Source organism: Chlorocebus sabaeus, chromosome 11 (assembly GCF_047675955.1).
Source record: "Chlorocebus sabaeus isolate Y175 chromosome 11, mChlSab1.0.hap1, whole genome shotgun sequence".
NCBI classification, from domain to species: Eukaryota; Metazoa; Chordata; class Mammalia; order Primates; family Cercopithecidae; genus Chlorocebus; species Chlorocebus sabaeus.
In genome coordinates, this window is record NC_132914.1 from 7,610,057 (window position 1) to 7,636,109 (window position 26,053).

At 40.0% G+C, this 26,053-nt stretch overlaps 1 pseudogene; it reads right to left on the reverse strand.

The window, feature by feature from the left end:
- Nucleotides 1–710: 710 nt before the first annotated feature.
- Nucleotides 711–10,247, reverse strand: LOC103218504 (THUMP domain-containing protein 1-like; annotated as a pseudogene).
- Between the last annotated feature and the right edge of the window lie 15,806 nt (nucleotides 10,248–26,053).

Genomic DNA, 26,053 nt, shown 5'->3' on the forward strand with positions numbered 1-26,053 from the left:
GAAATATTCAAGACAATTTCTTCTGCTTAACATCTTTATGAGACCAAACTTCAAGACATTAAAATAAAGAGTATAAATAATTCAAAAATTGTGAGTTTAATGAAATTAAATACTGTATTTTTGTGCCTCATTTTGAAGCAAATTAACTGTAAAATATCTGAATGTATATATATCTATATATACAGTATATATGTACTGTGTATACAGTATATATGTGTATACAGATACATATACATATATACAGTACATATGTATCTGTATATATACACATATACTGTATATATAGACACACATATAAATATGTGTATATATACATATGTATATATACAGATATATCTGCATTAACTGCAATACTGAGCTATATCTGTATATATACATATGTGTATATATCTGTATATATATCTGAATGTATATATACATCTATATACATATATATACATCTGAATGTGTATGTGTGTATATATATACACAAAGCAAGAGATTTACTAAGAGGCTGAAAGAAAGAAAAAGTACATAATACCAATCTTTAGGGAACAAATTTACTTTTATTTTTCTAAAAATATCAGAAACTATGAAAAACAAGCTTGATATTTGGCCATACCAAAAGCAAAATACAAGTAAAAATAACATTTGAAAACCATGTTTAACCTTAGAGAAACATATATTAAAATACAAAGCTTAACATTCTTTCCTCTACAAAGCGAAGCAAATTTTCTAAACCACAAGACTACAGTTTTTTTTTTAAACTGACATAATTTTTTAAAAGAAAAAACTAAAGGGGGGGAGAAAAGCACTCGATTCCTACCCTGGAATCTCATCATTTATCAAATAACATGCTCAAATGTCAGTAAAAAGAAATAGTTGATAAACCTGAAGACAAGTCTTTTAATGAGGATTTTATAGCTGGGAAAGAACAGCTTGTATAACAACCAAGCCTTACCAAATACAAATAAATATAAAAGCCAATTAAAAACAAACTATAAAATCAAAATCTTTTTGCAGAGTAGCAGCTTTCACAAAGTGAAAACAACTCAGTTCCACAGAGCTGTATGTTCTGTAGGCAAACGGCCAATTTTATTCTGAGTCCTTTGGTCTTGTACTATCAAAAGAATCTTTGTCTTAGAGCAAGTCTACTGAAGAAGGCACAAAATCCTATCCTCCCTATTGACCTAAACACTTTTAATAATCCTCTTATCAATCCTTTCAAGGTAACTACAACATTATTAAGAGTTAACACTCTAAACATCTAAAGCTATGGAAGGAAGGTCCTGCCTATTCTCTTTGCCCCTCTCAAATCCTTCTAGTCTGGTTTACCAAGCAAAAGCACTAGCTAGGAGGGTACAAATTTATTCCTATGTTCACTAGCCATTAAATAAACATAGCCACCTGTGTGGGAAGCCTAACCTTTTTTGCTACTTTTTAAAACTTAAGAATAAGTCCATTTCCATAAGCTAACTTTACAGCCCCTCAATATTCTTAATCTGGACAGTTTACTTCACAGACTCTGTTGGTGTCTGTCTCTTCTAGCCTTTTTCAATTGTGTTACCCAGGAATAGTCCTTGAAAAAGCTTTCAAATTCAGGAAACCCCTGCAGGGAACCCTCATGGTATGTGAGTGTTAGCTTTAAGTTGAAGAAACTCCTATTTCACAGAAACCCAGAACTGTCTGACTAGGGCTGAGTTCACTCTCTTCCTTCAGAGACAAAATTTCAGGCGGAGCAAATTTAGACAAAGCTTTCCTCATCCAGTCATACACTAGCGCCGGGAAAAGGAGAGAAAATTCTATTTCATTTGGTTTTGTGGTTCCTTCCGGTGGGTTATACAGCAAGATTTGAGAGTTGTACCCTTCATTCTGAAGTCCAAGTGGCTGCAAAAACATTTCAAGAGTTCCTCTGGCAAGGTGGCAAGTCAGTTTCCTTTTAGAACTAAGACTCTTGTCACTTGAGGAAAAAAATTTTTTTTCTCCAGAACCTTTTAGAAACTTGTTCATTTGCTCATGTGACGAAAAATATCTGCTACACAGGCTCGTTTCTATAGCCATTCTTCATTTTTTAAAGCACAGCACTCAGCAAAAGCTGGCTTACAGTTTTCTTGTAAGTACTCTGGCAATTCACCTTTGAACTCAAACATCCTGTACAGAGCTCTTCCTCTAGTAAAGCCACTGGCTGTGTATGGTGCAGATTTGTGTGCTGTTTGTCCAAGTTTTTGTTTTGGGTTTTTTAAAAAATATTTTTACGTAAATGGGTCTTTGATGCAGGTAAGCATTTTTCAGAACTTCACTGTATCTCCAAGTTTTTGATAATAGCATCTCTGTGAAGAAAGCAGTGTTATAACGTCAACGGCAGGATTTTTTTGTCATTGTTAATGAGGCAAACATCATGGAGGCAATCACCGATGGGGCACCAGGAGTACCGATGACAGACTCTGGTTATAAGATATGATGACACAACATTATAGATTGGCCTTTGTCACGGGAGGCTCCTAGCAATAGAAAAAGTTTTCGTTGAATTTCATCATTTATAAATCTTACAAATGCTACAACATGACAAATACTAGTGAAACCCGTTGACTCATCAACCTGGATACAGAAGCTGCTGCTTTTCAGTTAATGACACAAAACCTTTTTAGCATCATATGAGATATCTTCAGTAATTCAATTTATTGAGAATAAAGTCTTTTCAATTTTGTACTACATCATGCCCCAGCATTTTAATTTTATTATTAGATTCTCACCCACCATGCAAATTTTTCTTTTCTGAGATAAGTTCTGCTACAAAATAATTTGCTTTCTAAACCTTTTGACTGAATGTGATTTTTGAACAAAAGCCTTACTGTTTTGACGTTCCAAAAGCCATTTAAAATAATAAATATTCTTTCTGGTCAAGTGGCTGTGATTTATAGTTACAACTGCTAGTTTTGTAAGTTTCATGCCACAGAAAATACACAATGGGATAGGACAGCTTGGACCAAGTCCATATAAAACCCTTGAGAAGTAGCTTTCTTTATAAAGACATAACAAAGAGAATTTCTTTGTGTCCCTTGTTGCACTCGTATACTGAAGTATCCTCAGAAGACTGAAATTCTTCATCACCAACCTTATCAGAAATGTCTGTAGCTCTATGCCTAAAACGCCTAAAACGGGCCTCTTCTTTCTCACATCTTGCCTTCCAAAATTGTGGCACTGGACTGTCAGCTTTGTTACACACAAATGTTAATAAAACATAAAAACAGACATAACCAAACAAGAAAATCACAAGAGTACACAAACTTCACTAAACAATTCACTTCTAACTTATATGATCCACATTTTTGCAATGTTTACAACAAAGTGGCAGGAGGAAAGCTGAGCTGTGGCGTGGAAAAACTCCTTCCTTAGTGAAAATTTCCCTCTGATTTTCTACTTCACAGTCAGTTTACTCCCAGAAGTCAGCTGGCACCGCAGAAGAGGAGCCTAGGAGAGGCCAACGTCCCCCTCCTCCCATCCTCCTCTCTGTGCAAAAGGAGCATATGGGTCTGACTATACATACACCATATGGGGCGGAAAGATCCCTAACACAACTGTTAATAGGCTACAAAATCATTGTTCGCTACTGTGAGAACAGCATTATGCAGCACGCAAATAAAAACCAGTATTTTTAGTCACAATTTTAGGTGGAACCCCAGCAACATCTTGTAGAACCCGTTGAGAAACTCACCTCCAACACCAAATGACTTCCTAGGAGAGGTCATTTTCATTTGATTTGGATCCTTCTGTGACTTGACTTGCAAGTTCAGGTTTGGCTCCGCCCTCATTTACCACCTGTGGATCAGACATCGGTTTTGTCTGCCCCAGCTCCTCGTTATTCTCTGGTATGACCTGCTGGTTGTTTTTTCCTTCTGCTGGGTTCTTTTGATCTGATTTGTCAACAGATTCCGATTTAGCTTCTTTCCCATTTCCCTGCTTTGGGTTAAATTTTGATGGATCCTTAGAGCTCTTCACCACCTCCTGGAGACTGTATTTTCCAAACATGTAATCTATCAGAACACTCAGGCAACAGACAGCTTTGATGATTTCTATTACCACCGTATACTGTGGATTGGTGAGATGTACTTTATTTTCTGAGTTAAGGGTGCCCACTATTCCTGTAACAAAAACAGAAAACCATGTAGCTGAGGAGGATACCATTAAGTTTGATAGATACAAAAAAATCTTTCATCCCTGTTTCTCGTTAAAACAAGATATATACTAATCCATTCTTCTAAGTGGACTTCAAATACTCTGAACCCTTGCAATAAATAAATACAAATGAAACCCTAAGACATTTAATAAAGTTCTTTTCTCCAAACAAAATTCAATTCTGAGTTAAAGATTTTACCCGACTACCAGAAAATCTCATATCCAACAAATTGAAATCAGTTAGATTTAATATTATTTTAAGAACATTTTAATATATTTGTCCTACACTCAAAAATGTAAGCCATAAATCTTTAAAAAGAAAAAGTCCTTAAAAACAAGAACAAGTGGCCAGGTGCGGTGGCTCACACCTGTAATCCCAGCACTTTGGGAGGCTGAGGTGAGCGGATCACGAGGTCAGGAGATCGAGACCATCCTGGCTAGCACAGTGAAACCCCGTCTCCACTAAAAATGCAAAAAAAAATTAGCCGGGCGTGGTGGTGGGCTCCTGTAGAACCAGTTTCTCGGGAGGCTGAGGCAGGAGAATGGCGTGAACCTGGGAGGCAGAGCTTGCAGTGAGTCGAAATCGTGCCACTGCACTCCAGCCTGGGGGACAGAGTGAGACTCCGTCTCAAAAAAAACCAAAAAAACCCAAGAACAAGTGTTTACCATTGAATGTCTATGGAAAATCACTAAACACCTACGGAAAACCATACCTGCCAATTCTTTGATAACTTCTTCTCTATTCATGTGACTGTTATTTTGAGATCTGTACACAATCGGAAATGTCCCTTTGTTTGGAGCTTTAAACCAGGGTTCCAACCATGTTTCTGCACACGTTTTCATATCTTCTAATAAAGTGCCTGAGATGGATTAACATTCATAGAATAACTGAAGTCTTCTTCTTCCTGGTTTTGTACATATCCTGGGGAATATGATGCACCACTTTCTCAGGTTTTGAAAGAAAAAGAAAAAATTATCACAGAATAAACAAGTTAAGAAAATAATTTCTCAGACATTTTAAAGATCAAACTCTAGGCTGGGCGTGGTGGCTTACGCCTATAATCCCAGCACTTTGGGAGGCTGAAGTGGGCAGATCACTTGAGGCCAGGAGATCGAGACTAGCCTGACTAATACAGTGAAACCCAGTCTCTACTAAAAACACAAAATTAGCCAGGTGTGAGGGAAGGTGCTTGTAATCCCAGCTACCTGGGAGGCTGAGGCAGGAGAATTGCTTGAACCCAGGAGGCGGAGGTTGCAGTGAGCTGAGATCGCACCACAGCACTCCAGCCTGGGCCACAGAGTGAGATTCCGTCCCCCACCCCCCCAAAAAAAGCTTGAACTCTAAAATGAATATTTACTGGCAATGACATAAGTTGACAGAAGAAGAAATTCTCATAATAAATTTTAAATGAATCTACCTACTCATTTTTCCAACTAATATTTCTTCAGTGCCTAATATGTACTTATACTGTATGTTAATATTTGGACTTTTCATCATTATTACTGCTTACACTAGAAACAACTGTTTATGTAGACAGGTTGTTAACATTTTTGTGATGTCCTGAGTTTTCAACCATAACACTATGCTCTTGTATTCCTATAGCAACAACTATCAGAGGAATAAACATTAAACTTTCTTACAAAAAAAGCACACACACAAAAAAACCTGTGAGTCACTTAAAAAGATTTAATTAATCTATTAGCTAAGTTAGAAGTCTAAATATCAGACCCAGGAGGAATCCCAGAACCATGCTGGGCACAAGATCATGAAGAGGCAGTCCTCAGCCTGCAACCTGCCTACATACAAGTCTACTTGGGACTGCTTCAAAAATGTTTACATTAGTTGGCCACATTGGAAAAATAAAAAAACTCCAGATTTCCAACTTCTTTTGAAAAACTGGAAGATCTGGCCCTACATTCCCAAACAGCAATGGCTGGCTGCAGCTGAGTAGCAGTTGCTCCTCTCAGACAGAACAAGCACTCTGGTTCTGCCTTAAGTTACATACGAAGGAAGCAGCAAAGCCAGGTTTCCACTCCTAAGCCAATGTTATGTCCACTGCCTCGACCTCATTCTACCTCTCCACAGACCTACTGCTAATACAGTGTATAGAGGCTGCGATCAAATGCCTAACTGAGCCATGCCCAAGAAGCCATCTTGTAAGCAGTATTCTCTGAGACAGGAAGATACCCAGATGTTATGGAATCAATAATCTTAACAAGTATCAGCCATACCTATCCCAAGTGTCCTGATGAACGTTATTTGCTCCACTTTCCGCTGCCTGGAATCTTCTTAGCCTCATCTCTGTAGATGCCTTCATGTCACTAACTCCTTTTTTTTTTTTTTTTTTTTTTTGAGATGGAGTCTCGCTTTGTTGCCCAGGCTGGAGTGCAGTGGCCGGATCTCAGCTCACTGCAAGCTCCGCCTCCCTGGTTTACGCCATTCTCCTGCCTCAGCCTCCCGAGTAGCTGGGACTACAGGCGCCCGCCACCTCGCCCAGCTAGTTTTTTTGTATTTTTTAGTAGAGACGGGGTTTCATCGTGTTAGCCAGGATGGTCTCGATCTCCTGACCTCGTGATCCGCCCGTCTCGGCCTCCCAAAGTGCTGGGATTACAGGCTTGAGCCACCGCGCCCGGCCTAACTTCTTTCTTCAAGGCAGCCTCCACATCACCATCTTCTCCCTCACTTCCAGAGGGCTGCTGATCCTTGCCTGCAAACTGTTTGCATAAAACTAAGGAGCAGAAATGACGTAACAGCTCACATTTAAACACTATAATTAACTATTTATGTGAAATCCGTGGAGGCAGGTGGCTCAGTATTGATTTCTGTTTGTTTTTGGATGGAGTCTCACTGTCACCCAGGTTAGAGTGCAGTGGTGCAATTTTGGCTCACTAAAACCTCCATCTCCTGGGTTTCAGCAATTCTCCTACCTTAGCCTACCGACTGGCTGAGACTACAGGCACAAGCCACCATGGCCAGCTAATTTTTATATTTTTAGTAGAGATGGGGTTTTGCCACACTGGCCAGGAATGATCCACACGCCTCAGTCTCCCAAAGTGCTGGGATTACAAGTGTGAGCCACTGAGACGGGCCCGATAATAAAACTTTTTATTACAAGACTGAGACACCACTCCCTTTAAAATGTGGAGGAAGAAGGGAGTTCCCTCAGACTACGATATGTAAAATCTGAAAATTTTTAAAAAAACATCTTGGCAGTTTTTGAGATGGAGAGAAATATGCTGAGCAGATAAATCATTTCAAGGTGGACCTCAACGCCTTCACCAGATATCTGTGTGCCTGACATGACACTGTCCTTTTAGTGAGATTAGACCAAATACTTGTGGAATTAAAAACTCTTACTCTTGTTCTACTTAGGAACAAGGCACAGAAATACATTGTTCAATAATTTTGGCCAGGCATGGTGGCTCAGGCCTGTAATCCCAGCACTTTGGGAGGCAGAGGTGGGCGGATCCCTTGAGCCTAGGAATTTGAGACCATCCTGTGCAATAGGGCCTGAGAACCTGTCTACAAAAAATTAACTGAGCGTGTGGTGGCACACGCTGTAGTTGCAGCTACTCGGGGCTGAGGCAGAAGGACGGCTTCAGCCCAGGAGGTGAAGGTTGCAAAATCAAGCCACTGCACTCCAGCCCCCAGCTTGGATGACAGAGCAAGACCATTTCTGCTGAGACCAGCTCGGTCGGGCAGACCCTAACCCAGCGGCGCTAGAGGAATTAAAGACACACACACAGAAATATAGAGGTGTGAAGTGGGAAGCCCCGAACAGAGATTTACCCACATATTTATTAACAGCAAACCAGTCATTAGCATTATTTCTATAGATATTAACTAAAAGTATCCCTTATGGGAAAGGAAGGGATGGGCTGAATTAATTGCAACAGGAACACGCCCTTAAGACACAGATCGCTGGGGCTTTTGTTTGTGGTTTAAGAATGCCTTTAAGCGGTTTTCCACCCTTGGTGGACCAGGTCCTTGCCTTCATTCCTGTAAACCCACAACCTTCCAGCTTGGGCGTGAGGGCCATTATGGACATGTTATAGTGCTGCAGAGATTTTATTTATGGCCAGTTTTGGGGCCAGTTTATGGCTGGATTTTGGGGGGCTTGCTCCCAACATGTTTCCAAAAACAAAACAAAACAAAACAACAGAATTTGCTCAAAGTATTAGTGTAGACAGGACATGTATCTCTTGCTCAGTTTTCTGTCCCCCCATGCCCAGTGGGATTCCCCATCAGGCACAGTAATAATTATACACATTTACAGAAACTTTATACCACTATGCACTTTATGTATATAAGGAAGTCTCTAGCCAATCTTAAAAGTATTCTTTTTTATCAAGCTCAGCAGCATCAAGTAATGTGCCCATGTTCGAGTCCCCGAGCTAGTAAAGGATAAGCCTTGAATTCAAATTCCATCTGTATTACCCTTCTTCATTTAGTCCCTCACTGTGCATGTGTGTAGTGGTCCAGATAAGCCAACAATATGATTTCCATTGAGACCGGCCCAATTAAAGTCTTAATAACAATAAGACTTTAGGTGTTATTGGTAAACAAGTTTTTACTTTCTTTTTTCTTTGAGACAGAGTCTCGCTCTTGTGGCCCAGGCCGGAGTGCAATGATGCAATCTTGGCTCACTGCAATCTCCACCCCGCCAGGCTCAATTGATTCTCCTGCCTCAGCCTCCCTAATAGCTGGGGTTACAGGTGCGCGCCTGTAAACTAGCCAGCTAATTTTTGTATTTTTGGTAGGGACGGGGTTTCACCATGTTGGCCAGGTTGGTCTTGAACGCCTGACCTCAATGATCCACCCGCCTCGGCCTCCCAAAGTGCTGGGATTACAGGTGTGAGCCACTGCGCCCGGCCTAAAATGTATCTTAAGTGCAATAACTAGCATTAGTACTAAACCTATTATTTCGGAGACATTTTTGCTTCAGGCAAACACATTATTACTGCCAACTTCACAAAGCTGTCTTGAGAAGTGTGTTTCTAAAGGAGCTTCAGCACACCGCTCAGCACTCAATGAACAATCAATAAGCAGAAGCCAGGCCGGGAGAGCAGCTCACGCCTGTAATCCCAGCACTTTGGGAGGCAGAGGCGGGAGGATCGCCTGGGTCTAGGATTTGAGACCAGCCTGGGCAACATAGTGAGACCACCTATCTACAAAAACACAAAAATCAGGCAAGAGTGGTGGCGCACACCTGTGGTCCCAGCTACTATGGAGGGTGAGGGAGGAGGATCGCTTGAGCCCAGGAAGTCAAGGTTGCCCTGAGCTATGATATCCTCCGGCCTGGGCAACAGAGCGAGACTCTGTCTCAAAAATAAAATAAAATAAAATATAAAACAAAACAAAACAAAATAAAATAAAATAAAATAAATAAAATAAATAAAATAAAATAAAAAATAAATAAAATAAAATAAAAAAGTAAGTGGGAGCTACTGTGATTAATGATGGAAAGAAAATGTTAAAGTACTTCAAGCACAAAACCGATCCCCCCGGAGTCTGCGAGCGCCAGGGGTAGGTGTGGAAACGCAGGCGAGGCCGCGCGCCTACAAGCTTCAGGCCAGAGACCCAAGGCGCGCAAGCCTACGCCCGCAGCCGGCCCTCCCGCCTTCCCTCCGCCCCTACCCCAAGGTCTGCCCGCCGCCCGCCCACCCAAGACCGGTACCTTTTGTGGCCCCTACATGTCGTCGTCTTACTCGCTGAGCAGGCTGTAGGCTTCCACGCACTTGCACTCATTCATTCTGCAGATGATGAGGAGGCCCTGTAGCCCGCGCTCCAGCTGCCGAGGCCCACCAGAGTCGCGGCGGAGTTCGCTTGGCCAGCACATACTGAGCTTGCCTTTCTCTTCTCACCGCCAGGCTCAGTAGGCTGCTGGGCCGGGGCCGCCATGGTGCGCGCAAGCTGAAAGGAACGAGAAGGGTGTTTCTGCGCGACTGTTGGCGTCCTCACCTCTACAGAATGGATGGTGACGTCAGACATAAGCAAAGGCCTCCCCTAGCCGGCCTCCAAGCCTCCTTCCGTGCTGCTCGGTTCCTAAAGCCCTGGTTAACCACCAGAGAGAGGCGTGGAGCGAGACCGGCACAAGCCCCGCCTTCTCCCCCACCCCTGCCCCGCCTCTCGCCGGATTCTGAATCCGGTAGGGACAGCGTAGCAACCATTCTGGAAGTGGTGGCAGTGGCTCTCTCTCCAGACCCTTGAGCTGGCTCCATCCTCCTAGCTTCCTCCAGCCATCCTTAGTACCTGTTCCTCCAGCCTCCCTGTATTTCTAGTTACCCAAAAGGCTTCCAGTAAATTCCATTTCAGCCTCAATTTTCTAGGCTAAGTTTCTAGTTGACTTATAACCGAGAATGTTGGCTGGGTGTTAAGTGTTTCACACTGTTTTCTCTGCGATTTTTTTTTTTTTTTTTTTTTTTTTTTTTTGAGATGGAGTCTCCCCCAGGCTGAAGTGCAGTGGCATGATCTTGGCTCACTGCAACCACCGCCTCCCCAGTGCAAGCGATTCTCCTGCCTCAGCCTCCCAGTAGGTGGGATTACAGGTGCATGCCACCACACTTGGCTAATTTTTGTATTTTTAGTAGAGACTGGGTTTCGCCATATTAGCCAGGCTTGTTTTGAACCCCTGACCTCAGACGATCCACCCACCTCATCTCCCAAAGTGCTGGGATTACAGGCATGAGCCACAGCGCCCGGCCCTCTGCGGCCTTTTTAGCCATAGTTTGGCAACTATCAAGTTGCTATCTTTTTAAAAATCTTTGAAAATATGCCACTTTTGAAGAATGTGTTTAAATGCAAGTGTTTCCCATACTGCTCTTCAGGCACTCAGGTACAAAGTTGTTACCAGATTTAAGTTCCTACAAAGTCCTAAAAGAGATTTTGATGGTTAATATTGAGTGTCAACTTGATTGGATTGAAGGGTACAAAAGTATTAATCCTGTATGTGTCTGTGTGGGTGTTGCCAAAAGAGATTAACATTTGAGTCAGAGGGCTGGGGAAGGCAGATACACCCCTAATCTTGTGGGCACAATCTAATCAGCTTCGAGCAAATATAAAGCAGGCAGAAAATGAAAAGGAGAGACAAACCTAGCCTCCCAGCCTACATCTTCCTCCTGAGCTGTATGCTTCCTGCCCTCAAACATCAGATTCCGAGTTCTTCAGTTTTGGGACTTGGGCTGGCTCTCCTTGCTCCTCAGCTTGCAGACAGCCTGTTGTGGGACATTGTGATTGTGTAAATTAATAAAATCATACACACACACACACCCTGTTAATTCTATCCCTCTAGAGAACACTTACTAATACAGATTTTGGTACTGCAACCACCGCCTCTCTGGTGCAAGCGATTGCACTCTAGAAGTGGTTCCAGAGGAACAGAATATTAAGGATGGAGTTCTTTGTTTGTTTTAGGTTTCTGGAGTTGGATGCCTAATATGATTAGACCCCAAAATGCCAAAGACTCTACTTCTAATACTATGGAGAACACTGACAGTCCTTGGCGGAAACTGTTTAGAGAGTTATGCAAAATAAATGCATTTGACACTCCTGATTCACCATTTGTGAGAGGCAAGGGGATTAGTGATTCTATACATAATATCTTTGACCATTTGTGGAGGACCAAAGAACATAATGAGGCTGGTTGGTTACTCCTAAGTTCAGTGGAAAAAGTGATGAAAGAAAATGATGAGCTAAGGGATTCTGTCTCCCAGCTTCAGAAGCCGATACTCAGCCTTAAATCTGCTAAAATTGAGTGAGAATCTTATTTCCTGTAGAGAAAGTGCTAAAATTGTGGAAAAACAGACACAAGCTCAGACACATCCTGTGAGTGGCTGACCTGCAACAAAAGATGCATGCACAGCCTCACCAGGTGTCTACTGTTAAAGTGAGGATATTAACTGGAAAAGAATGGGACCCTGCAACTTGGAATGGGGATGTGTGGGAGGACCCTGATGAAGTTGGGAACACTGAGTTTGTAAACTCTGATGAACCTTTCTTTCCAGAAGGAACAGCCTCCCCATCCCCAGTAGTGGCAACATCCCCTCCTGGACCCATGCTGCCATCAGCCTTTCCACCCTTGTCTGAGGCAATAAACCCTGTGCTGCCTGAGGCAACAGTGATGGCCTCCCCTGAGGCAGTTGCCAGGCAAGATAATGTTGATTCTCCTCAGGAGCTGCCCCCAACACCTCTGTTTGCTTCTAAACTTTAGACTGAAGTCCTGGTGGCCCCTAGCGGTGAGGTTGAGAGTGTGATCCATGAGGAGGTGTGCTACACTCAAAAACAACTGTTTGAGTTCTCTAATTTATATAAACAGCAATCTGGAGAACAGGCATGGGAATGGATATTAAGGGTACAGTATAATGGTGGAAGGAACATAGAGTTGGATCAGGCTGAATTTATTGATTTAGGCCAACGAAGTAGGGACTCTGCATTTAATGTTGCAGCTCAGGAAGTTAAAAATGGTTCTAATAATATATTTGCTTGGTTCACTGAAATATGGGTTAAAAGATGGCCCCCTGTGAGTGAGCTGGAAGTGCCTGATCTCCCTTGGTTTAATGTAGAGGCAGGGATCCAAAGGCTTAGGGAGATTGGGATGGTGGAGTGGATTAGTTATTTGATACCTACTCATCCCAGCTGAGAGGGTCCAGAAGATATACCCGTAAACTATGACTTGTGAAATAGATTTGTGAGGGCAGCACCTGCATTTTTGAAGAGCCCTGTAATTTCCCTTCTCTGTATGTCAGATCTAATGGTGGGAATCATAGTCACTCAACTACGAAATTTAAATACAATGGAAATAATTGGGTCCTGAGGTGGCAAAGGTCAAGTGGCAGCACTCAACCATCAAAGGCAAGGTGGGCATAGCCACCATAATGGACACCAGAGGCAAAACAGCAATCAGAATAGTCTGACTCGTATAGAGCTCTGGCATTGGCTTATTAATCATGATTCTACTTGTATGTTCAGTACAGAATCTGGGTAGGATACACTCTTAGACCCTCCTCCTGTTCTGACCTTACTCCCTATTCAGACTTCCTACCTTATTCTCTTGTTACCCAGCATCTTTAGGGAACAGATGTCCTGACACTGAAAGTTGGTCTCCTGACTTGATTCCCAATGTCTGCTGCCTTCAGAGTATGTGTCATATGATTAAGACCCCAGGTTTGAAAGTCAACCAAGTTCAAATCCTGGCTTTGCCATGACCTGGCTGTGGAACTCTAAGTAAGTTACCTAAGCCAAGTTTTAGGTTCCCTGTTAGATTTTAAAAAATTAATGGAGATAATAATAATACATTATCGGTTATTGAAAATATCCAGTAAGATCAGGCATGACAAGTGTTTAGCTCACAGTCACTGTTCAGTTAATGTGTACTTAAAAACAGCTAGTTTCAGACTCATGGAAGCCTGTTTGCCTGTTTTTTCTTTTTGCTATGAGTATCCATCCCTCCATCTGATCACTTAACCTCATTATTTGTCTATCATTCTCTAATTTCAGTGGTTCTTTTATATTTCTGACTTACTGAAAGCTGTTTAATCCTTTTACTCAGGAGGTGAAAAGGGAATTTTATTTTATTTTTCCTTTTCGTAGACCTCCTCTGTGGACAAGGGAATTTAAAAAAATATATAGTGTAAAGTAAAATAACATAAAATGCATAAGACCTACATGCCTTCCCTCTGCCAACTGGTTTCTGCCTCACATTTGATTGAATGACATCCCATCTTTCACTGGCTTTGTAGCCTCACTGGCAGCTTTCATCACACCCACACACTGTGTAAGAAACTCACCCAACAGCCTGATCTTCCAGGCTGGAACCCAGCTTTGAACCACTGCGAACTTGAGTCTGTCCTTGGAGGATTCACATTTAGCCTGGCCCTTGTACCTACTCAGTCCTGCTGAGTGGGAAGAACTGATCCCCACCACCTCTAGTTCATTGCATCCCACCAGTGTCTGGGTCCCAGTTTTGACACACGTGTTTCTCTAAGGCAAACTTGGCATTTTGTGAGCCTGTGTTCTTAAGGGCAAAAGTGAATGAATCTTTTTCCCTCCAATTTTCTCCTCCAATTTTATACTCTATACATATAAGTCTTTCTTTCTAAACTTTTACTGGTGTTTTGTGGATACTTCCTTCCCACTCCCTTGAAAATTGGTTGAATAATTTATGTCCCAATGTAATTGTTTTATGATTTAGTTCTCCTTCTTTGAGCACTTCTAGATCATTTGCCTGCTTCTTACTTTCACTTTAGTCAATGCTCCAAAGAATAAATCTCAGTTTGATAAGTTAGAGAGAAATACTTCCATTTACAGCTCAAGTCAAACTGTGGACTGCATACTCCACCAGTGCAGAACACTAGTCTCAAATAAAACACAAGAAGTATAAATTTCAAGGTAGGTATAGTGTACATTTAAGAGTCTCGCCAAGCGTGGTGGCTCATGCCTGTAGTCCTAGCACTTTGGGTGGCCAAGGCAGGTGGATGGCTTCAGCAAAAGAGTTTGAGACCAGCCTGGGCAATATGGCAAAGCCCCATCTCTACAAAAAATTCAGAAGTTAGTCAGACATGGTGGTTGGTGCATGCTTGTGGTCCCAGCTAATTGGGTGACTGGGGTGGGAAGATCACTTGAGCCTGGGAGGTCAAGGCTGCAGTGAGCCTGATGGCAACACTGCGCTCCTGCCTGGGGGACAAAGTGAGACTCTGTCTCTAAAAATAAATAAACAAACACATAAATACATACATAAATAAACAGTCTAGAATGACTGGGGTATAGACTCTCTTTCTGTACAAATGAGGCCTAATGAAGAATTACATGAGAGGATTGCTGGCAAGATGGCCAAACAGGAACAGCTCCGGTCTGCAGCTCCCAGCGAGATTGACACAGAAGGCGGGTGATTTCTGCATTTCCAACTGAGGTACCCGGTTCATCTCACTGTGACTGGTTGGACAGTGGGTGCAGCCCAGGAGGGCAAGCCAAAGCAGGATGGGGCATCGCCTCACCCAGGAAGTGCAAGGGGTTGGGGAGTTTTCTCCCCTACCCATGGGAAACTGTGAGGGTCTGAGCCTGAGGAACTCTGGCACAGATACTGGGCTTGTCCCACAGTCTTTGCAACCCGCAAACCAGGAGATTCTGTCTGGTGCCTACCCCACCAGGTCCCTGGGTTTCGAGCACAAAACTGGGTGGCCATTTGGGCAGGCACCGAACTAGTTGGAGGAGTTCTTTATTTCCGTACCCCAGTGGCACCTGGAACACCAGCGAGATAGAACTGTTCACTCCCCTGGAAAGGGGTGCTGAAGCCGGGGAGCCGAGTGGTCTGGCTTGGCGGGTCCCACCCCCATAGAGCCCAGCAAACTAAGATCCATTGGCTTGAAATTCTAGCTGCCAGCACAGCAGCAGTCTGAAATCAACCCAGGACATTGGAGCTTGGAGGGAGGGAGGGGCATCCACCACTGCTGAGGCTTGAGGAGACAGTTTTTATGCTTACAGTGTAACAAAGCCACTGGGAAGTTCGAACTGGGCAAAGCCCATTGCAGCTCAGCAAGGCCGCTATGGCCAGACTGCATCTCTAGATTCCTCCTCTCTGGGCAGGGCATCTCTGAAAAAAAAAGGCCGCAGTCCAAGTCAGGGACTTATAGATAAAGCCCCTGTCTCCCTGGGACAGAGCACCTGGGGAAAGGAGTGACTGTGGGTGATGCTTCAGCAGATATAAACTTTCCTGTCCGACAGCTCTGAAGAGAGCAGAGGACCTCCCAGCACAGCAGTCATGCTCTGCTAAGGGAAAGACTGCCTCCTCAAGTGGTCCCTGACCCCCCCGTGTATCCTGACTGGGAAACCCCTCCCTGTAGGAGCTGACAGACACCTCATACAGAAGAGCTCTGGCTGGCATCTGGAAGGTGCCCCTCGGGGACAAAGCTTCCATAGGAAAGATCAGGCAGCAACCTTTGCTGTTCTGCAGGCTCTACTGGTAAGACTCAGGCAAACAGGGTCGAGAGTGAACCTCCAGCAAACACTAGCAGACTGGCAGCAGAGGGGCCTGACTGCCAGAAGGAAAAACTAACAAACAGAAAGGAATAGCACGTTCACTCAAAGACCCCATCTGAAGGTCACCAACATCAAACACCAAAGGTAGATAAATCCACAAAGATGGAGAGAAACCAGTGGAAAAAGCCTGAAAATTCCCAAAACCAGAACACCGCTTCTCCTCCAAAGAACCACAACACCTTGCCAGCAAGGTAACAAAACTGGACAGAGAATGAGTTTGACTAATTGACAGAAGTAGGCTCTGGAAGGTGGGTAATAACAAACTCCTCCAAGCTAAAGGAGCACGTTCTAATCTAATGCATGGAAGCTAAGAACCTTGAAAAAAGGTTAGACAAATTGCTAACTAGAATAACCAGTGTAGAGAAGAACATAAATGACCTGATGGAGCTGAAAAACACAGCATGAGAACTTCGTGAAGCACACAAAACTTTCAATAGCCGAATTGATCAAGGAGAAGAAAGGATATCAGTGATTGAAGATCAACTTAATGAAATAAAGAAAGAAGACAAGATTAGGAAAAAAAAAAGAATAAAAAGGAGCAAACAAAGCCCCCAAGACATATGGGACTATGTGAAAAGACCAAATCTACATTTGATTGGTGTACGTGAAAGTGACAAGGAGAATGAAACCAAGTAGGAAAACACTCTTCAGGATATTACCTAAGAGAACTTCCCCAGCTTAGCAAGACAGGACAACATTCAAGTTCAGGAAATACAGAAAATGCCATGAAGATTCTCCTCGAGAAGAGGAAAACCAAGACACATAATCATCAGATTCACCCAGGTTGAAATGAAGGGAAAAATGTTATGGGCAGCCAGAAAGAAAAGTCAGATTACCCACAAAGGGAAGCCCATTAGACTAATAGCGGATCACTCTGCAGAAACCCTACAAGTCAGAAGAGAGTGGGGGCCAAAATTCAACATTCTTAAAGAAAAGAATTTTCAACCCAGAATTTCATATCCAGCCAAACTAAGCTTTATAAGTGAAGGAGAAAAACTCCTTTACAAAGACAAGCAAATGCTGAGAGATTTTGTCACCACCAGGCCTGCCTTACAAGAGCTCCTGAAGGAAGCACTAAATGTGAAAAGGAACAACTGGTACCAACCACTGCAAAAACGTACCAAATTGTAAAGAACATCAACACTATGAAGAAACTGTATCAACTAATGGGCACAACAACCAATCAGAATCATAATGACAGGATCAAATTCACACTTAACAATATTAACCTTGAATGTAAATGGGCTAAATTCCCCAATTAAAATACACAGACTGGCAAATTGGATAAGAATCAAGACCCATCAGTGTGCTGTATTCAGGAGATCCATCTCACATGCAAAGAAACACATAGGCTCAAAATAAAGGGATGGAGGAATATTTATCAAGCAAAAGGAAAGAAAAAAAATGAGGAGTTGCAATCCTAATCTCTGATAAAACAGACTTTAAACAAACAAAGATCAAAAGAGGCAAAGAAGGGCATTACATAACGGTAAAGGGATCAATGCAACAAGAACTATCCTAAATATATATGCACTCAATACAGGAGCACCCAGATTCATAAAGCAAGTTCTTAGAGACCTACAAAGAGACTTAGACTCCCACACAATAATAATGGAAGACTTTAACACCCCACTGTCAATATTAGACAGATTAATGAGACAGAAAATTAACAAAGATATTCAGGACTTGAACTCAGCTCTGGACCAAGAGGACCTAATAGACATCGACAGAACTCTCCACCCCAAATCAACAGAATATACATTCTTCTCAGCACCTCATCAAAAGTATTCTAAAATTGACCACTTAATTGGAAGTAAAATACTCCTCAGCAAATGCAAAGGAATGGAAATCATAACAAACAGTCTCTCAGACCACAGTGCAAACAAATTAGAACGCTGGATTAAGAAACTCACTCAAAACTGCACAACTACGTGGAAACTGAACAACCTGCTCCTGAATGACTACTGGGTAAATAACGAAATTAAAGCAGAAATAAAGATGTTCTTTGAAACCAATGAGATCAAAGACACAATGTACCAGAATTTCTGGGACACATTTAAAGCAGTGTGTAGAGGGAAATTTATAGCACTAAATGCCCACAAGAGAAAGCAGAAATGATCTAAAATTGACACTCTAACATCAAAATTAAAAGAACTAGAGAAGCAACAGCAAACAAATTCAAAATTCAACAGAAGACAAGAAATAACTAAGATCAGAGCAGACACAAAAAACTCCTCAAAAAATCAATGAATCCAGGAGCTGTTTTTGGAAGAGATCAACCCAATAGATAGACCACTAGCCAGACTAATAAGGAAGAAAAGAAAGAAGAATCAAATAGACGCAATAAAAAATGATATAAGGGATATCACCACTGATCCCATAGTAATACAAACTACCATCAGAGAATACTGTAAACACCTCTATGCAAATAAACTAGAAAATCTAGAAGACATGGATAAATTCCTAGACACAAACACTCTCCCAAGTCTAAACCAGGAAGAAGTCAAATCCCTGAATAAACCAATAACAAGTTCTGAAATTGAGGCAGTAATTAATAGCCTACTAACCAAAAAAGGCCCAGGACCAGATGGATTCACAGCCGAATTCTACCAGAGGTACAAAGCGGAGCTGTTACCATTCCTTCTGAAACTATTCCAAGCGGTAGAAAAAGAAGGAATCCTCCCTAACTCATTTTATGAGGCCAGAATCATCCTGATACCAAAACTTGGCAGAGGTACAACAAAAAAAGAAAATTTCAAGCCGACACCATTGATGAACATTGATACGAAAATCCTCAATAAAATACTAGCAGACCGAATCCAGCAGCACATCAAAGAGCTTATCCACCACAATCGAGTCAGCTTCCTCCCTGGGATGCAAGGCTGTTTCAACATACACAAATCAATAAATGTAATCCATCACATAAACAGAACCAGTAACAAAAAGCACGTGATTATCTCAATAGATGCAGAAAAGGCCTTTGACAAAATTCAACAGCCTTTCCTGCTAAAAGCTCTCAATAAACTAGGAATCGATGGAACATATCTCAAAATAATAAGAGCTATTTATGACAAACCCATAGCCAATATCATACTGAATGGGCAAAAACTGGAAGCATTCCCTTTGAAAACCAGCACAAGACAAGGATGCCCTCTCTTACCATTCCTATTCAACATAATATTGGAAGTTCTGGCCAGGGCAATCAGGCAAGATAAATAAATAAAAGGTATTCAAATAGGAAGAGAGGAAGTTGAACTGTCCCCATTTGCAGATGACATGATTGTATATTTAGAAAACCCCATTGTCTCAGCCCAAAATCTCCTTAAGCTCATAAGCAACTTCAGCAAAGTCTCAAGATACAAAATGAATGTGCAAAAATCACGAGCATTCCGATACACCAATAACAGACAAACAGAGAGCCAAATCATGAGTGAACTCCCATTCACAATTGCTACACAGAGAATAAAATATGTAGGAACATAACTTACAAAGGATGTGAAGGACCTCTTCAAGGAGAACTACAAACCACTGTTCAAGGAAATAAGAGAGGACATAAACAAATGGAAATATATTCCATGCTCATAGATAAGAAGAATCTATATTGTGAAAATGGCAATACTGCCCAAGGTAATTTACAGATTGAATGCCATTGCCATCAAGCTACCATTGACTTTCTTCACAGAATTGAAAAAAACTACTTTAAAGTTCATATGGAACCAAAAGAGAGCCCACATAGCCAAGACAATCTTAAGCAAAAAGAACAAAGCTGGAGGGATTGTGCCACCTGACTTGATCATGCCACCTGACTTCAAACTGTACTCCACCGCTACAGTAAAAAAACAGCATGATCCTGGTACCAAAACAGATATATTGACCGATGGAACAGAAGAGAGGCCTCAGAAATGGCACCACACATCTACAACCATCTGATATATATTTACAATTGTTATATCCTCTTGCTGAATTTTTCTATTTATTATTATACAATGTCCTTCTTCCTCTCTTTTTGCAGTTTTTTTTTTTTACTTAAAGTGTATTTTATTTGATGTAAGTTAGCTATTCCTGCTCATTTTTGTTTGCATAGAAATTTTTTTTCATACTTTCGCTTTCAGTCCTGTTTAATTTTTTTTTTTTTTTTTTTTTTTAAGAGATGAGGTCTTGCTATATTGCCCAGCTGGTTTTAAACTCATGGGCTCAAGCAATCCTCCTGCCTTGGCCTTCCAGAGTCTTGGGATTGCAGGCATGAGCCATGCACCCAGCCCTATTTCTACTTAACTTTAAGTTGTAAATTTAGGATGTTGATTTTAGATCTTTCTCATTTTTTAATGTATGCATTCATAGATGTGAAGGTCCCCCTTAGTTTTGCTTTCATTGTGTTCCATATGTTTTTATAGTTTTCGTATGCTGTGCTTACATTTTCGTTTGTCTCTAAGAATTGTCTAATTTTTTTTTTCTGATTTCTCCATTTGTTAAGCGTGTGTCGCTTAATTTCCACAACTTTGTGAAGTTTCTAGTTTTTCCTCTGTTATTAATTTCTAACTTTCTCCTGTTGTGGTTGGAGAAGATACTTTGTACACATATACCTTTCAAAATATATTGAGACTTAATTTGTGGTCTAACATATGGTTTATTCTAGAAAATGCCTCATGTGCCCTTGAGAAGGATATGCATACTGTTGTTGTTGGGTAGAGTGTTCTGTAAACATCTGTTAAATCTAATTGGTTTATTGTGTTGTTTAAATCCTCTATTTCCTTACTTCTGTCTGGTTGTTCTATCCATTACTAAGAGTGGAATACTAAAGCCTCCAACTGTATTGTAGAACTGCCTATTTTATTTCTCCTTTCATAATTTTTATTTGAACATTGTACATCATATATAGAACAGTAGAAAATGAGATAAATAACATTTACATCTAGAAATTTTAATGCCTCTTCTTTTACAAGTTTATAAGTATAGGGGCCGAGTTTGTCTAGCTAAAAATTCAGCTGTTTTGAAATGTTTTTGCTATCATTATCTTCAGTACGCCACAAACTTTATATTTCCCCAGAAATGGGTTGCTGCCATCTTGTGCTTAGAGTTGGGACTACAGTACCAAAGCATTTTTTTTCAGTGTTCTTTATTCTCCTTCAATTCAGTGTTTCTGCAAATCTGTGCCCCAGAGATAATTTTTCTCCTCATTCATGCTTCAGTCTTGTTACTTAGTGCCAAGTTCACTGTGAGAGAAGAGAGAGTTCTATCTTTTCCTTGTCCACTCCCAGTCTTAGAATACTTTATGCATTTGGACTTAAGGGGTGGATCTTTTCAGCATCTGTTTTCTTCCTCCCCATAATGGCCAAATTCTAAAATGTATCATGGTTGATATTTGGTGGTTGTTTTTTACCTCTTTACCACTGGCTAGCAGAGCTCTGCTTGGTATTAGTGTTGGTTCCTGAGTCAAAGACAGTTTCTTACATCCAATCCAGAAGTAGAGAGTTTTTGCTTCAACACTCAACAGAAGCAATGAATCTTTTATTATTATTATTATTATTATTATTAATTTGTATCATGGAAGCAAGAGACAGACTGGTTTTGCTTCTACTGCTTCCTCAGAAGCAATGAATTTTTCTTTTTTTTTTTTTTTGCCTATACCCTGAGGCAAAAGGGATTGCTGCTTCTTATCTGGTGATGCAAGGCTTTTCCTTTTTGTAAGAAAACGTTTTGAAGAAGACAGGGCTTTTTCTCCCCGGCAGTTGTTGATTACCTCTCACACTCTTGTAACATTGGAGGGTCTCTATGCAGTGTCCTATGCTGCTCTTAATCTTTTTTGTGAGGTCCCAGTAAAGGCCCATGAAGAAGAGATTGTGAAGAAGTATAAAATTCCCCTGTTTCTGGGTACCCCAATGATTCCAAACTGATAAAGTAGCCCACGCTTAACAACAATTCATTAGAACTTTACCTTATGTCCTATTTTTTGAGGGGGCTGTTTATCTTGGAATTTGAATTACTTGGATGGCTTATGGCTTCAGTTATCTAATGAGCTGAAGAAAAGGTATGATTCTGTAGTGCAACTTCTCATTTTTTGGGCAATAGAAATATTCTTTGTAGCTTCCACATTCTTTGAGCTACCACTTCAGTAGAGGTGGAAATCTCAATCATTATTATTTTAAAATCCTTGTATATTTATGTTAGACTCTTTCATGATATGCAAATCTGTTTTTGTTGTCTATTTTATCTCACTCCTTCATTTTATCCCATTTTTTTGGTCGTGTTTGGCAATGTTTGATTGAGTGTGAAATTTTTTAAATAAAGAATTTTATTCCAACTTGATTTTATTTTCCTACAGACAGGATTCCTTCTTGGAAACATGTAGCAGCCAAGAATACTATATCCAGCAAAGCTAACCTTCAGAACTTAAGGAGAAATAAAATCTTTCCCAGACAATCAAAAACTGAGGAAGTTCATCACCACTAGACTACCTTCAAAGAAATGTATAAGGGAGTTCTACATCTGGAAACAAAAGGAAAATAACTACCATCATAAAACACATGAAAGCAAAAAAACTGACTAATAGAGCAGATGTACAAATGAGAAAGAGAAATAAATTAAACCTTATCACTACAGAAAACCACCAAACCACAAAGACAAACAATAAGAGAGGAAGAAATGAACAAAGAAAATACAAAACAACCAGAAAACAACTAACAAAATGATAAGAGTTAGTCTTCATGTATCAGTAATAACCTTGAATGTAAACAAATTAAATTTCCCAATTAAAAAATATAGATTGGCTGAATGGATTTAAAAAATACTTTATATATTGCTTATAAGAAACTCACTTGACCTGTAAAGACACACACAGACTAAAAACAAAAGTATGAAAAAAAAGATATTCTATGCAATGAGCAGGAATAGCTACATTTACATCAGATAAAATAGACTTTAAGTAAAAATTAAGAAAAAAAAACTGCAAAAAAACCCAAAGAAGGTCATTGTATAATAATAAATGGATAAACTCAGCAAGAGGATATAACAGTTATAAATATATATCCACTGAACACCAAAGTTCTCATATATATAAAGAAAATATTATTAGATTTCAAGGGAGAGACCCCAATACAATAATAGCTGGGTACTTCAATACCCCACTCTCAAAATTTGATGTATCATATAGACAGAAAATCAACACAGAAACATCAGATTTAAACTGCACTATAGATCAAATGAACCTAACAGATATTTACAGGACATTTCATCCAACAGCTGTAGAATACACATTCTTCTTATCAGCACACAAAATATTCTCCAGGATAGATCATGTATTAGGTAACAAAACAAATCTCAACAAATTAAAAAAATAGGAATTATATCAAGGTTTTTTTGTTTTTTGTTTTTTTACCTTAGTGGCATAAAACTAGAAATCAACAAGAATAAATGTCAGAAAGTATATAAATACATGAATATTAAACAACATGCTCCTGAATGACAAAAAGTTAATGAATAAATTAATAAGAAAATTAAAGAAATTCTTAAAACAGATGGAAACAGAAACATGACATATGAAAACCAATGGGCCTTCATAGCTAAAGTAGTGCTAAGAGGGAATTGTATAACAATAAATGCTTACATCAAAAGGGTAGAAAGATTTCAAATAAACAACCCAATAGTGCATCTCAAGGAATTTTGAAAAGCAAGAACAAACCAAAAACAAAATTAGTAGAAGAAAATAAATAAAGATCAGAGCAGGACTGGGAGCGGTGGCTCACACCTGTAATTCCAATACTTTAGGAGGCCGAAGAGGGTGGATCATGAGATCAGGAGATCGAGACCATCCTGGCTAACACAGTGAAACCCCATCTCTACTAAAAATACAAAAAATTAGCCAGAAGTGATGGCATGGGCCTATAATCCCAGCTACTCGGGAGGCTGAGGCAGGAGAATCACTTGAACCTGGGAGGCAGAGGTTGCAGTAAGCCAAGATCATGCCACTGCACTCAAGCCTGAGCGACAGAGTGAGACTCTGTCTCAAAAAAAAAAAAAAAAAAAAAAAAAAAAAAAAAAAAAAAATCAGAGCAGATGAAATCAAGACGAAAAACAATATAAAAATCAACAAAATGAAAAGTTGTTTCTTGGAGAAGATAAACAATATTGACAAATCATTAGCTAGACTAATAAAAAAGAGAAAGAACCCAAATAAATCAAACAAAAAGAGACGTTACAACTGATAACCACAGAAATACAAAGGATCATAAGTTTTAAGAAAAACTATACACCAATGAATTGGAAAACCTAGAGGAAATGGATACATTCCTGGATACATAAAACCTACCAAGATTGAACTAGAAAGAAATAGAAAATCTGAACAAGACTAAGAACAAGTAATAAGATTGAAGCCATAATAAAAAGTCTCCCAGTGAAGAAAAGTCCAAGACTGGATGACTTCACTGCTGACTTCTATCAAACATTTAAATAAGTGTTAATACCAGTTCTTCTCAAACTATTCCAAAAAACTGAAGGGGACTCCAAACTCATTCTATAAGGATAGCATTAATCTGATACCAAAACCAGATGAAGGCACAACAACAAAGAACTATAAGTCTATATCCGTGATGAACATATATGCAGAAGTCCTCAATAATATACTAGAAAACCAAATCCAACAACACATCTAAATATTTTGTAGCATGATCAAGTAAGATTTATCCCAGGGGTGCAAGGATGATTAAACACACATAAGTCAGTAAATATGATGCATCACATCAACAGAATGAAGGACAAAAGCCTTGTGATCATCTCAATAGATGCAAAAAAAGCACTGGATAAAACCCACTATCCCTTCATGAAAAAACCCTGTACGAATTAGATACGGAAGGAACATACCACAATAAAATGAAGATCATATATGAGAAAACAGGTAACATCACACTAAACAGGGAAAAGTTGAGTTTTTTATGTATGAACTGGAACAAGGCAAGGATGGCCATTTTCACCACTCTTATTCAACATAGTACTGGAAGTACTAGTCAGAGCAATTAGGCAAGAGAAAGAAAGAGCACTTAAATTGAAAAAGAAGCAGTGAAATTGTTACTGTTTGCAGAGGACATGCTCTTACATACAGAAAAACCTAAGACTCCACCAAAAACTTTTAAAATGGGCATACAAATTTAGTAAAGTTGCAGGATACAAAATTAACATATGAAAATCAGTAGTGTTTCTATACACCAATAATAAACTAGAGAAAGAAATCAAGAAAGTAATTTCTTTACAATAATTACCTAAAAATCAAATACCTAGGAATAAATTTAACCAAGGAGGTGAAATATCTCTACAATCAAAACTACAAAACACTGATGAAGGAAATTGAAAATGACACACACACAAATGAAAATACATTCCATGTTTATTGATTGGAAGAAATAATATTATTAAAATGAACATACTATACAAAATAATCTACAGATTTAGTGCAATCTCTATCAAATTATGTGTGCCATTCTCCACAGAAATAGAAAAAAAAAATCCTAAAATTCTATGGAGCCATAAAAGACCCCAAATAGCCACGGAAATCCTGTGCAAAAAGAGAAAAGATGGCAGCATCACACTATCTGATGTCAAAATATACTACAGAACTGTAGTAAAGAAATCAGTATGGTACTGGAGTAAAAACAGACACATATGCCAATAGAACAGAACAGAGGGCCAAGACATAAATCCATGCATTTACAGCCAAATAATTCTTGACAAATACACAAAGGATATATTTTGGGGAAAGAACAGTCTCTTCAATAAAAGCACCATTAAAGACAAAAATTAACATATTATAATGATAAAGAGGTCAACTCATCAAAAATTAATTCTAAATCCATCAACCCTTTAAAATAATGAAAA